This window comes from Xenopus laevis, chromosome 2L, assembly GCF_017654675.1.
Source record: "Xenopus laevis strain J_2021 chromosome 2L, Xenopus_laevis_v10.1, whole genome shotgun sequence".
Classification (NCBI taxonomy): Eukaryota; Metazoa; Chordata; class Amphibia; order Anura; family Pipidae; genus Xenopus; species Xenopus laevis.
In genome coordinates, this window is record NC_054373.1 from 50165049 (window position 1) to 50178077 (window position 13029).

Sequence of the window (13029 nt, forward strand, 5' to 3'; positions counted from 1 at the left end):
TGAAAAATAAAATGTCAATAAATAGAGCCAGTGGCAACAAAGGGAACAAATCTGGTTCAGATCAAACACCCATTAGGATTTTTAAGGTAAAAGAGATACTGAAAATAAATCAGGATATAACCTTTTTTATTATCTATCATAACATTATCTTTGAATGCTTTTTATAATTTTGCCATAAAAGTATATGTATGATGCTTTCACATTACCTTTCTTACCCCCATGTTCCTGTATGAGGGGGCTGCCATATTTGTGCAGTAGGAGTCTGTTAGCATTAGAAACTCTAACTGACAGGTTATGATGGGACAGTCAGGTTGGCAAAACAGTCAGGTTTAGGAACTTCAAGTGACAATTACTTACAAAAGCAGAACTATCAGTGCAAAACAATTAACATGACCTACAGGTAACTTTTAATGTAGATTAATATTTTGAAAAGAACATTTTTAGGGGCCAATTTACTTAGCTCGAGTGAAGGAATAGAAGAAAAAATACTTTGAATTTCGAATGGTCGAATATGGCTACTTCGACCATCGAATGGGCTACTTCGACCTTCGACTAAGACTTCGAATCGAACGATTCGAACTAAAAATCGTTCGACTATTCAACCATTCAATAGTCAAAGTACTGTCTCTTTAAAAAATACTTCGACCCCCTGGTTCGCCACCTAAAACCTACCGAGGCCAATGTTAGCCTATGGGGAAGGTCCCCATAGGCTTCCTAACAATTTTCTGATCGAAGGAAAATCCTTCGATCGATGGATTAAAATCCTTCGAATCGTTCGATTCAAAGGATTTAATAGTTCGATCAAACGATTATTCCTTCGATCGTTCGATCGTAGGAATATCGCTAAATCCTTCGACTTCTATATTCGAAGTCGAAGGATTTACATTCGGCAGTCGAATATCGAGGGTTAATTAACCCTCGATATTCGACCCTATGTAAATCTGCCAGTATCACTTTAAGTGAGGATTGGAAATAAATGTTGCACTTTTGCACTTAAATGCATTCAGAGCATTTGCAAAAAGGGACTTGCCCAATAATCATATAAAATTACTGAACAGTTTTTTTTTAAGGAGAAGTTCATTTTGTACATTGTGAACAAATGACGGAAAGTTGACCTAGAAAATAAGTATTATAGAAATGTAATTCTTTTTAACTACCATGTCCTTTTCTTTGCTATTCTTCTGCCTGCTTTCTCCAGCTGGACAAAAACAGAATAAAGTAAAGAAAGGATAGTCGGTTTAAATAGGACTATTATGGATATATAATATATAATAATATATATAATATTTTGGAGCTTTCTGAATACATCATCCCATCCTGTACAATAAGCAAGATATTTGTAATTTTTAAATTAATCTATTACTTGGGTTCAAATCAGCTGCATTTCGTAGAGACTTTTCCTGAAAGTACAATTTTCATTAAAATTTTTCAGTAAATTAAGCCAAACCGTGGTTGCGAGTTTTAATAAATACCCCCACCTCATGTTTCTTTTACTACAATTCTCTCAAGAAGAGTTCCTCTGCACTACTTCTTATGGCATCAAAATTTACTTTCAGGAGAAACTAGCAATAAAAAAATAACTTGGATGGCTGGAAGAGCTTCTTTAGTTCATGCAGTGACTCTGGACCAGTTGGAAAAGCCAAGGATTCGGTGTTGGACTAAAAGACCCCGTACTAAAGACCAATGGGGGTGTCTAACATTTTGGCATCACCCCAATGTCCTGCAGTGGGTTGGGTTAAAAAAAATCAGATAACCTGCAGGCAGGACTTACAGATGCAGATCTACTTAATGCCTGTGAAAGCTGGGAGAGCTTCGCTCCAGTGCATGTGCCTGCAGCTGTACTTTTCAGCACAGAAAAACAAAGCTGGAGCACGGTGCAGATCCACTTCTCTCAGTCTGCGAAAAAACCTCAGGCTGAGAGTAGCGGCGCCAAAACTTTGTATGACCTCAGCCTAAGGCATAATAATCAGAGCCAACATTACCACTGGATTCCAGATCATTACTGAATGTTTATATTTCTAAGGTTTTGCAGCACTAGCATATGATTTATGAATATTTCCATGATCATCTGACTTGATGGTTTATTTGCCATTTTTTTCCACTCACTTGTGCTTTTTATGTTTCAGTGGGAGGCCTCTTCATTCTGCTTCCTCATTGTATGCTAGTCACACAGTGGAATGTACCTGTTATAACATTTTTTAGCAGTCATTTAGTGAGTCATTTTTTCCAGTGGAAGAAGCAACACAATTATTCAACAAATTACATATATGAAGTGTGAGGTTTATGGTCTCATCACAAATTCATCTACTGATATACTCATTTGGATATCAGTACTTTGTACCACCGACAAATGATTACTGCTAAGCCAGTGCCAGTAGCAGGCATTGTAAATTGCCTTGCCATTCTTTGATTTACAACATGAAGCAAGGTGCAAAGTGCCATGTTGTTAGCACTTTAAACCTTGCTTCCATGGCATGCCATCACTCCTTGCATTTAATTTTTTGCGTTCCTAGAATGGAGTGTGAAGGGTTTTGCCTCTCTGTGTCTATATACACTGCTACCTTGACTTAGTAGTATTTCCAGCACAAAAACCTAATGGAGAACAAGCCAACCTACTCAAATGTCATTTATGTCACTGCTTAAAAAATATGGGGCAATTCTTTTTATCTACTATGGTTTTTTCTTTTCGCAGAGAAAATAACAAATGCGTGAGCATTTTTGTCAGCGGACTTATAGAAAACACCAGGCTAAAATAAAGACAATGTGTGTCCTGAAATCTTGCAAAGTTACTTAGACATTAAGGGGGTTATTTATCAAAGGTCGCGTTTGTGAGGTTTCTTCTACCTCAAATAATCTCACAAATCTAATATTTGCTTATTTATGAAAAAAACCGAATGTGAAAAACTCGAATTAATGCAATTGGGGGGGGAAACTCAAATACTCTAATTGATCGAGTTTTCGAGCGCAAACCACCAAAAAAAACCCCGGAAATCGTGAAGGCTCAAAATACCTTCAAATGGTTCAAGGGACCTCTGCCACTGACTTCTACATGACTTCGATAGGTTGTATGTGGAATATTTTTGATAACAGATATGGGACCTGTTATCAAGAATTCTCAAGGGCCTGTGGTTTTCCAGATAAGGGGTCTTTCCATAATTTGGATCTCCATACCTTAAGTCTACTTAATTATCATGTAAACATTAATTAAACCCAACAGGATTGTTTTGTTTTCAGTAAGGATTAATTATATCTTGTTTGGATCAAGTACAAGGTACTGTTTTATTATTACATTTTTAAAATTTGAATTATTTGATTAAAGCTGAGTCTGTTGAAGATGGCCTTCTCGTAATTAGTAGCTTTCAGGATCCCATAACTGTATTTTATCATTTAATCTTAGGTACAGTACATTAACAATGATTTCTGTTGTTGGTTTAGCTCTGAAAGCTGCAAAGACCTCACTTGTACAACATTGTTGTCTGGTTTTCAGTCAAATCAAGAATGGTACATTCATTTTATGCTATGCTTTATAGTCAACTGAACTGCATCTCTCCTATGACTTTGCTAGCTTTATTTTAAAGGTCTAGTTAATTCTTCTGAAAAGCTTGAGTTTGGCAACAAGACATTTACTGCTCATGGCTGCTGCGTAGTATATATTGGCTGAAGCTATATTTTGTAAACCTGCATACATTTATTTAGGAATTTGTGTCTGAATTTTACAGTAGTAGTATAGTAGGTTCTTGTCAACCAACACCATGTATTTTTGGGTTTCCAAATGGCTGAATAATTTAATGCTGTGGTAAAGGAGGGCAGTTTACCCAGGCAGACTATAAATCGATTCTCTCATGGCCCTAGGGTTTTGGTTACTTTGGCTTGCTATTTTGTAAACATGAAGACACTGAAAAACCTCTAGGTCAAGTTCATTTGTAATCTGAAAGCATATTAACTACTCCCTGCATAGTAGAAGAATTAGATACTTTCGAACCCTAGGTACCAGATGATTTCTCATCTCAGTACTTCCCTCCAAGCTTGTCCTCAAATCTTCGACACACTACTAAGCCAATCGTTCATGGAGCAGTCTCTTCCCATTAAGCGTCCACAGCTCATCAACATATGTAAACTGTTCTGATCCTGCCAATTGTGTATCCCCCTGGTAACTACCTTGCTTCAAATTGGATCATCGTAAAACTAAGGAAAACATGCAGTGTAATGCTTAATTTTTACTAAAGTTTATGGCATAACTTCCAGTATGGTTTCCGTATATTCCATATATGAAAAATGTGTTATGCATTTGGTTTGATTGAAACCTTAGGTATATTCTATAAATGTCACCGCTTAACCACTTCATTGATATAGCTGACAATTTCTGCTAGATAAGTAGGTCACAAGCCTACCATATTGAAAACATTATGCATTATAGCACAAAGGAGTATCTGAGTCCCTTGCATCCCTTGCTATTTTTTCTAACAAGAAGGAAAGGAAATCCTCCTAAAGGTGTTATCTGGGCATTGCATTTATAACAATACTATTCTAGGCCTAAAATGAACACACACACACCCTTAGCCCAAGCTGCTTAACAACATAGAACTTACATTTTGTAATAACTTTTTGTATTCTGTAGAGTTTTCTGTTCTGTAAAGAACTGGTAAGACCTCATACTCTCCATACAGCTTACTTACAGCTCGCTCGATCGCCATAACAGTCCTCCCTGCCACTGGCAATGCTTGCTCACTCATGGGCTGCCCCCCATTCAGAAACTTTCAGAAAGGATGGACTCATGGCAGCAGTGGAGGGTAGTATTCAATCATTATTTTTAAATGGTGCTCCCAAGAAGCGCCCTAGGGCAGGTTTAGATTGTAAAAAATCCTCATAGGTCTTTAAGTTCTCAATATTATTTCTTCCTGTTTGCCTTCAACTCACCAATAGGTTGTTGCACTGACAGTTATATTAGTTAGATGGATTTGAGAAAGCCAGAGAGTGCAAGGCAAGTGATTTTAATACTTATATAGAAGTAGTATAATGTTGGTCCCAGAACCAGCCTGATTTCCAATTTGGAGTCAGGAAGGAATTTTTTTCCAGTGGAGACTTCATTCTCCCTCCATCCATTCATGCACAGCTTTGTAGGTTGGGAATCCTTGCTTTAAGTAACAGTTAACAGATAAAACATCATTTTATTGGACATGGCTTATCTGTTATGTGCTATGTAACCTGTGCCTTTTCTCCTTTTTCCAGTTTGAATATCTGCCCCCATGGCTACACAGCAGTTTGTTTATATAAACTATAGTAGTTTTTCTGAAGCAACCACACCTCATTTACTAGTGCATGCTAACAGTATATTATATGTTAATTACTTTAAACCTCTTTAATTTTTTGGTGTAACTATTCCTTTAACTGCAAAGACTATAAAGAAAAAGGAAGTAAAATATGCTTCAGTTCTACAGACTGCGGTAAGAAAATGTTCTCTTTTTAGTGGTTTTTGGTTCCATTTCATCAGGTATCAAACACCTACACAGTTATGAGAACTCTGTTACCTATTTGTGCCACTGTGATGGTATTCACACTTATTATATAAATAGTTATATCAAGATTTTATTAGAACCCTGTAGGTATATGCACAAAAGTTAACACGAATGTATCATAATGGCATTTAGTCACGGAATGCAACATATTATCATTTATATATAAGTATATTGCAATGACATTAGAGTTAGTTTATGAACCCAACTGCAATATAATCAATATAATATAATTTACTCACTTCATTGAAGATACAAAGCATGTTCCTTACACTTTTGCACCAAGCACAATGGTGCCTGCCCAGTCTTCCTAAAACCCTGGAGCTACCACAAACCCTGAATGCGGTGGTTATTGCAGGGTCAATACGGGAAGAACACATGCACCTAATGAATATTGTTAAAATCATTTGACAGGGATCACTGGAAATGACATATAGTCAAATACAAGAGTCCTCTGCACTCAACCCATTATCAATATATTTAAGTCAGAGACATTTTGTGCATACTGCTACTAAAAAATGCTTTACCCTTTAAACAAAACAGGGATTGTTTGTCCATATATTGCAATATATATCCCAGATATGGGATGACTTTGACGTAGTTGGCCAGCTTAAATATATTGCAATATATGGACAAACAATCCCTGTTTTGTTTAAATGGTAAGGCATTTTTTAGTAGCAGTATGCACAAAATGTCGCTGTCTTAAATATATTGATAATGGGTTGAGTGCAGAGGACTCTTGTATTTGACTATATGTATTTTGTGGTCACAGCCTCATTGCACCCCGCCTAATGGTTTTAAAAATAGTGGTGAGCACAACTTTCCCTTGTTTGTTATATCACTGGAAATGATGCCATCCTGACAATTTTGAGCACCATTACATCCAATTGGTAAAAACACACAAGCTTATTAGAAGCATTTGTCCCGAATCAATTGCACACGCAAAAATGCTGGCACTACAGGGAAAATGCTATCTTATGGGTAAAACAACATGGCAAAAAGTTTCCAACTGCACTTTGCACACTGCATTTGCAGTCATTACTTAAAGGCTATGTGCCAGATGGATGCTCGTTCACTCCAACAAGGGGGCACATTTACTTACCTGCGAATTTTCACTTCTCTGCCAGACTTTGCACAAGTACGTCAGATGTTATTTTATGATGAATACGTGTGTTCATAAGAATGTGCAATTACGTCTCGGCAAAAGAACCTTGTCATACTTTCGTCAGCGATGATTCGTTGGTGCATAATGAATTTTCTCTAGTGTTGATTTCTTCCTAGTGAAACTTTGTTAACTTACGCTTATGTCAATTTAAATTCAGTGGGTATATAAAGGTCATATGTATATATTTAGTGATGTTGGTGAAATTGCTGGAAGTGGCCACTTTTTATTAAAAATGTCCAAGAAAGCAGAATGAAGACAGAGATCCTCTATTGTCCTAGGCCATGAGCCCACCCTAAAACAAATGTGGCATGAGTTTCAAATGTTAAAAAAGTATAAATAAGATAGTTTAAACAACATGTAAACATAATCACACTTTAAGGGGTATATTTATCCAAAATGTATCCACTCTCCATTCATTTCTATGGGATTTTGAAAGGCGTATGTATCAAAGGATAAACTTTCACTTTCACCCATTGATAAATACTCTTTTAAAAATCCAATAGAAATGAATAGAGAGTGGCGGAATTTCACTCTAGAGGACTGTGGCGATCTCTAACGTCACTTTTTGATAAATATACACCTAAATATGAAAAAAAAACGTCAGTGTTTTGACATTTGCTTATGACTTTTTTTGGAATCCAGGATATGATGTCATTGACATAATAATGATGAGGATGAGCATTGTATTATTTCACCAGTCAAAATCTGGTGAAATAGATTTTGGTGAAAAGAATAACAAACTGGAATTTTCACACTTTGCTAGTGAAGTGTGTTGCTTGTCTTTTAGCAAATAGGCAATGTTGCTATGAATTGCCTTTATAGCGGGAATTCATCAGAAAAACACAATTCGCTCTTTAGTAAATGTGCGCTCAGGTGCAGGACTGCCACTTTAACATTTTAAACTGTTATTTACACTTGATTTGTACAGCATGTACAGTACTGGAATATAAACCAATTCATGGTTTATCACGTGAAAACTCATGGACAAGATTCAATTCGAGGAGAAAAATTTTTTCTTCCAATTCAGTTCCAGTTTTCCCCCCATAGACTTCAATAGAGTTTTCACATTATAAACAATAAGATAAGTTTTTCATAATTGAATTGCATATCAAATTAAATCTCGTTCATGAGTTTTCACGTGATAAACCCTTCCTCACTGAATTGATTCTGGTCCTGTATGAGTTACCCGGTGCCCCCTTACACAATAATTATAAAGACACGCATGCACTTGGATATATAAAACAGCAAAGCAAAATAAAATAAAAATAGAAAAAGAATAATATATTATAATACATGAAGGAAACAGTGCCATTAGACCAGATAAGTAATACCATATCTGGTAGTCAAACCATATGGATTGTGAGTATGGAGGAAAAAGATTCAATATGCTACTATTACTTTTGCACCATTGAAATTTATGTGAAGTTTACTGGATTTTTGTCTCCTATGCTTGTATTCTATATGGTTTAAATACCAGACATGATATAATTTATCAGCTTTTCCATAAGGTGTTTTTCTATAATTTCCCATAAGGTGTTTTTCTATAATTTTCTAAAATATGTTTTCAGTACCCCCAGTTGACAGCAATAATAAATATGTGCAAAGTTGCTAAACTGAGGTCACCCATAACAACCAATTACATTTTTGCTTTAATTTTTCTACAAAAACATGATCAAAATAATTCTGTATTAAGTTAGTCATTTGCACTTAGCTAGGTTAGTAAATCATAGTTTGCACAGTTTGTTTTGCAGCTGTATACCTTTACTTGGAACTGAACAGAGTTCTGGTTGCAAGGGCCATTAATACCTTAGCAATAGGGTAACAGTGGGAAAGCCAGAGTGGAACATAAATATTAGAAGAACTGAATACAGATCTGAGTACTAAAAATACAAATAGCAATCAGATTAAATCCTAACGCTCAAGGGGGGAATGTAATATTGGTCTTAGTTCGCAATGCAAATAAATGTTTGCAAAGTTAAAAAATGTTGCCTTTCTGAACACTTTGGCCCTCCTGCGACAGTAGGATAGTGATTTCGAATTTTATAGTGCACAGTGTATGTAATAGAATTTTGCTATCGCAAACCGTTTTTTGCATGAAAATATTTAATGAAACTCCAGAGCAGGTATTAAAGGTTCGCAATGCACAATTAAGATTCGCAATGCAATAAAATCCTGACAAAGAAAATTACATTGCGATATGTGAATTTTTATTCGCAAATGTTATTGCATTTCCCCTAAAGGGTTTCTGGTTGCTGGTGTCCTGACAACTAGAGAGCAGTTGTAGGCTAGAAAGATGTAGAATAGGCGCAAAGTTGGAGGGGACAGTATCTCTTCTGCCTCCTTCCCCTTATTTGGTCCCTTGATTCTTTCACCTTCAGCAGCATTTCCTACTTTCCGGGTTCGCATGCGTGTGCGCACAAATGCTTCTTTGGCGCGTGCACTCGTCCACGCATGCACACGCTCGATTGTGTGCATGCAAGAGGAGAGGGTGGCATGGTCAGCTGGGTCGCCTAGGCCGACTCGGCCCGGCCCTGAGAATCATAATCCAAAACCGATACAAAATAAGACCAAACGAAAAGGTGAGAGTTTATTTATAACTAGGGATTCACGAATCCTGAATTTGCTTCAGGATTTGCCCATTTCTGGGCCTTTTCAGCAGGATTCAGGTTTAGCTGTATCTAAATTCCTTGCTGAACCAAAGCCGAAGCCTTAAAACCACATGACTTTAGGTCACACGATTAAAGAAATTGGGAATTGTTTTTGCACACACTGATTTCCCTCCCATCTGTACATTAATTTGGATATGCAAGTTAGAGTTCAGATTAGGTTGATTCCCAATTCCTTCAGGGAAGATGCCTATAACATACTACATTTAATAATAATCATGCTTACATTGCTTTTGACAAATGTCTAGAATGGGCTAAATAAAAATAAATAAAAATATGGGGTGAAAATACTGAGAAAAGTTCATTCGCGTAGTTCTAACTACTCATTTTACCACATCCTGAAGTGTGAAAGGACATTGCAGAACTTGCATGCTGCACACTGGAAACCACATACAAACTGATGTATGCTGTGCAAAAATGCAAATATTTAACCCCTTAAGATTTTATTTTGCCATTAAAAAAACAGTCATTTATTTTTTGTAGTTTTGTAGATATGCAATTTTTACATAATTAAACTCTCATTAATATGTTTAAGATACAGGGATGCTGTTATATTTGACTTTTTTGGAGTACCTTTTTAGCACATTTTTGTACAGTAATGCAGTGTTGTTTTCTGGCCTGTTTAATAAAGTAATTAATAGATTAAGGAGGAAATTGCAAAGAGAACAAGTTTGTGCACAAATAAGAATAAAAATGTCCATGTCGCAATGTAATATTCTTCGTTAGACTTTTATTGCATTACAAATCTTAATTGCATAATTTTAAGATGTTTAAGAATCGCTATCCTACTGTTGTGTGAGGGGCAAAGGGATTTGCGGAATGTATGTTACATTTGCACAAAGGCAAAATTGCTTGCAATGTGAACATTTATTCACTGCAAAAATAGTGACATATTTTACATTCCCCCTTATTAGTATTTGGTAACTCTGCTTATGTCTTATCTCATTTCTTTATACATAATTTAATGCTAAATTTCCATTCCCCCAGGAATTTTGTGACTGCCTTCTGAGTTTCTATATAGAAGGAGGTAGGAACTTGGCATTGTATGGCTTGTAGAACATATAGGGGGTTATTTACTAAACTCCGAATGCAAAAATCACGAAAAAGTTGTGATTTTTTATATAAAATCAGACTTTTAAAAAATCACAAATTTTTCGGAATTTATTAAACCCCCGAGGATGGAAAAGTCTCAATCTGAAAATCTGGCATCTCAGACGTGTCGAGGTTGCATATAAGTCAATGGGAGAAGTCCCAATTATTTTTTGATGTGCGCTGGGTTTAGTGCAATACCCCGAAGTTTTCAGAGTTTTCGGTTGACAATTCAGAAAAAATTTCGGAAATCGCAAAAATCGCACGAAAAAAACGCGAAAATCAGATTTTTTTTCCCGCAAAGCTAATTTTCGTGAAACTGTAATAATAAATAAGGGTAAAAAAACTGAGCAAATTTGATTGGAGTTTGTAGCAGAAAATATTGAGATATATTCAGACTTTGATAAATAACCACCTTACAGTAGCAGTCTGGGGAGTAAATTTTGATTACACTTGCTCTACCCAACCAGGAAATGTTCAATTTCTGCTTCTTACTTTTTAAACAATGTTGCAAAAGTCAAGGGGTAAATTTACTAAGCGGCGAAAATTCGCCAGTGACTGCTTCGCAGCCATCACAACACTTCGCTACGCGAAAATTCACTCAGACAATGCTCATTTACTAAAATGCGAAGTTGCATCCAGGGCGAAGAACGCTGGCGAATTTTCACTAGCGTATATGTTGCAGCAAATACATTACACTACACAAGTCCAGGGAACCTTAATAAAGAAAATAGAGTTGTTATAATGCCCTACACATGAGCCCAGTGTATAGTAATGTTCCATATGAAAATGTATGGGGGACTTTTGCAGGCTATCACTCTGAAAAAAAGAAGAGACAAGATTTTTGGGACTTAGAAACTTTTTCCACTAAAAATATGATGTAAGGAAGATCAATGCACTTCGCCTGATCTGAGCTGGCGAAGGCAAGTTGGGAGAAAGAGGTAACCTTCAGTAAAATCCACACATTAGTGAATTTGCGGAGTAATGTCCATTCGCCAGAGAGAAAATTCACCTGGCGATAGAGTGTGAATGACCGCAAGCGTCTGTCTCTTTCCCTAGCGAAAAAATATTAAAAATATGTTGTGAGATAACCAAATGCAATTTTGAAATCCACATATATCTTATTGCAGTGTGTCTGATATAATGCCCTTTGTCAAAATCAATTATGCTTTTACCAAAAGTCAGACAATTGCCTGTTGGTTTATTTAATTCATTTATTCCATTCAGTTTAGTTATAAAGAAAGGAGTAGGGATGCACCAAATCTTGGGATTTGACCGAACATATATTGCATTTATAATATAGTTGTGTAGTCAGTAGTAATCAGCCATTTGAAAAAAAAGAAGGACTAAGGCCTGGATAGAATTTGGGGTTATCCCATATAGTAGAGGCAGGTATATGTAGGGAAGCTGAGTTCACAATACTCTGTTTGAAAATGCTGAGGGATTCTGGATGTAAATGGTGTGCATTGCCTGTAACAAGTATTTTCTAGAAGTTCCCAAATTGGGTTGGGGAAAATATATAGTTGTTGGAGTACTGATTGGACCGCTTGGGTAGCATTTAAGATTTGGCAGTTCCAGGCCACCCAAATGTTCATTTTAAACAAGATGATTTGGGTACTAGGGGGTAGCTGTACTTCCAAATAAAATATAATTAGTGTTCACTGCATGGTCTCTAAAAGTTTACTTAGCAGGAGTGTGAGCAGTGTGAAGGTAAATCAATTTAAGGAGAATCTGCATTTGCAATGCATTAACATGCTTTGTATTTAGGCCATTCCACAGAGAAGGAAAGTTGTGTGAATAAAGAAAAGGGTTTTGGCGGTGGTTTGAAAGGCCACATATTTACAGCATTTGATACATTTTTCCCAAGAAAAAGGTCCACAAGTTCAAGTAGAATTAATCATTATCATTTATTTATTTATATAGCACCAGCAAGTTACGTAGCATTTAACAAAAGCAGACAGGGCTCTTACAATAATTTAGGGATGTACCAAACCCACTATTTTGAATTCAGCCGAAACCCCAAATCCTTTCTGTAAGGTTCGGCCGAATACTGAACCGAGAGTAAATTTTTTTACTTCCTTGTTTTGTGACGATTTTCACACAAAAAACAAGATTTTAATGTCCTGCTGAAAATGGCCGAATCCTGGCCAAATACCGAACCAAATCCTGGATTTGGTGCATACCTACAATAAATTAACAAACAAGGGCTATAGTGTGAGGAGTAGAAACTCCAACAGTGAGAAGGAACGAGGTGGTGGTAGAGTTAGAGGAAGCAACTTTAAAGGTACAATCAGAAAGATAAGACTTAAGCCATGAAAGAGCAGTGTCACGAATGCCGACTGAGTACAATATGTGTAGGAGGAGTGGGTGGTCGCAGGCTTCAGAGAGATCTAAAAAATAGGTATAATATAGTGACCTTTAGGCCAAGGGCACACTGAGCATTGGCTCCACTGCTCTGCCTGCTTTTTTTCTGCAGGTGGAGAGAAGCAAATCTGCTCCCTTGCAGCACAGTTTATCTGAAAAGTACAACTTCTGCTTGAGTGCAGTTACATGGTGAGATCAGCCCAAAAATGCCTGCTTTCATTATCTCCGATCA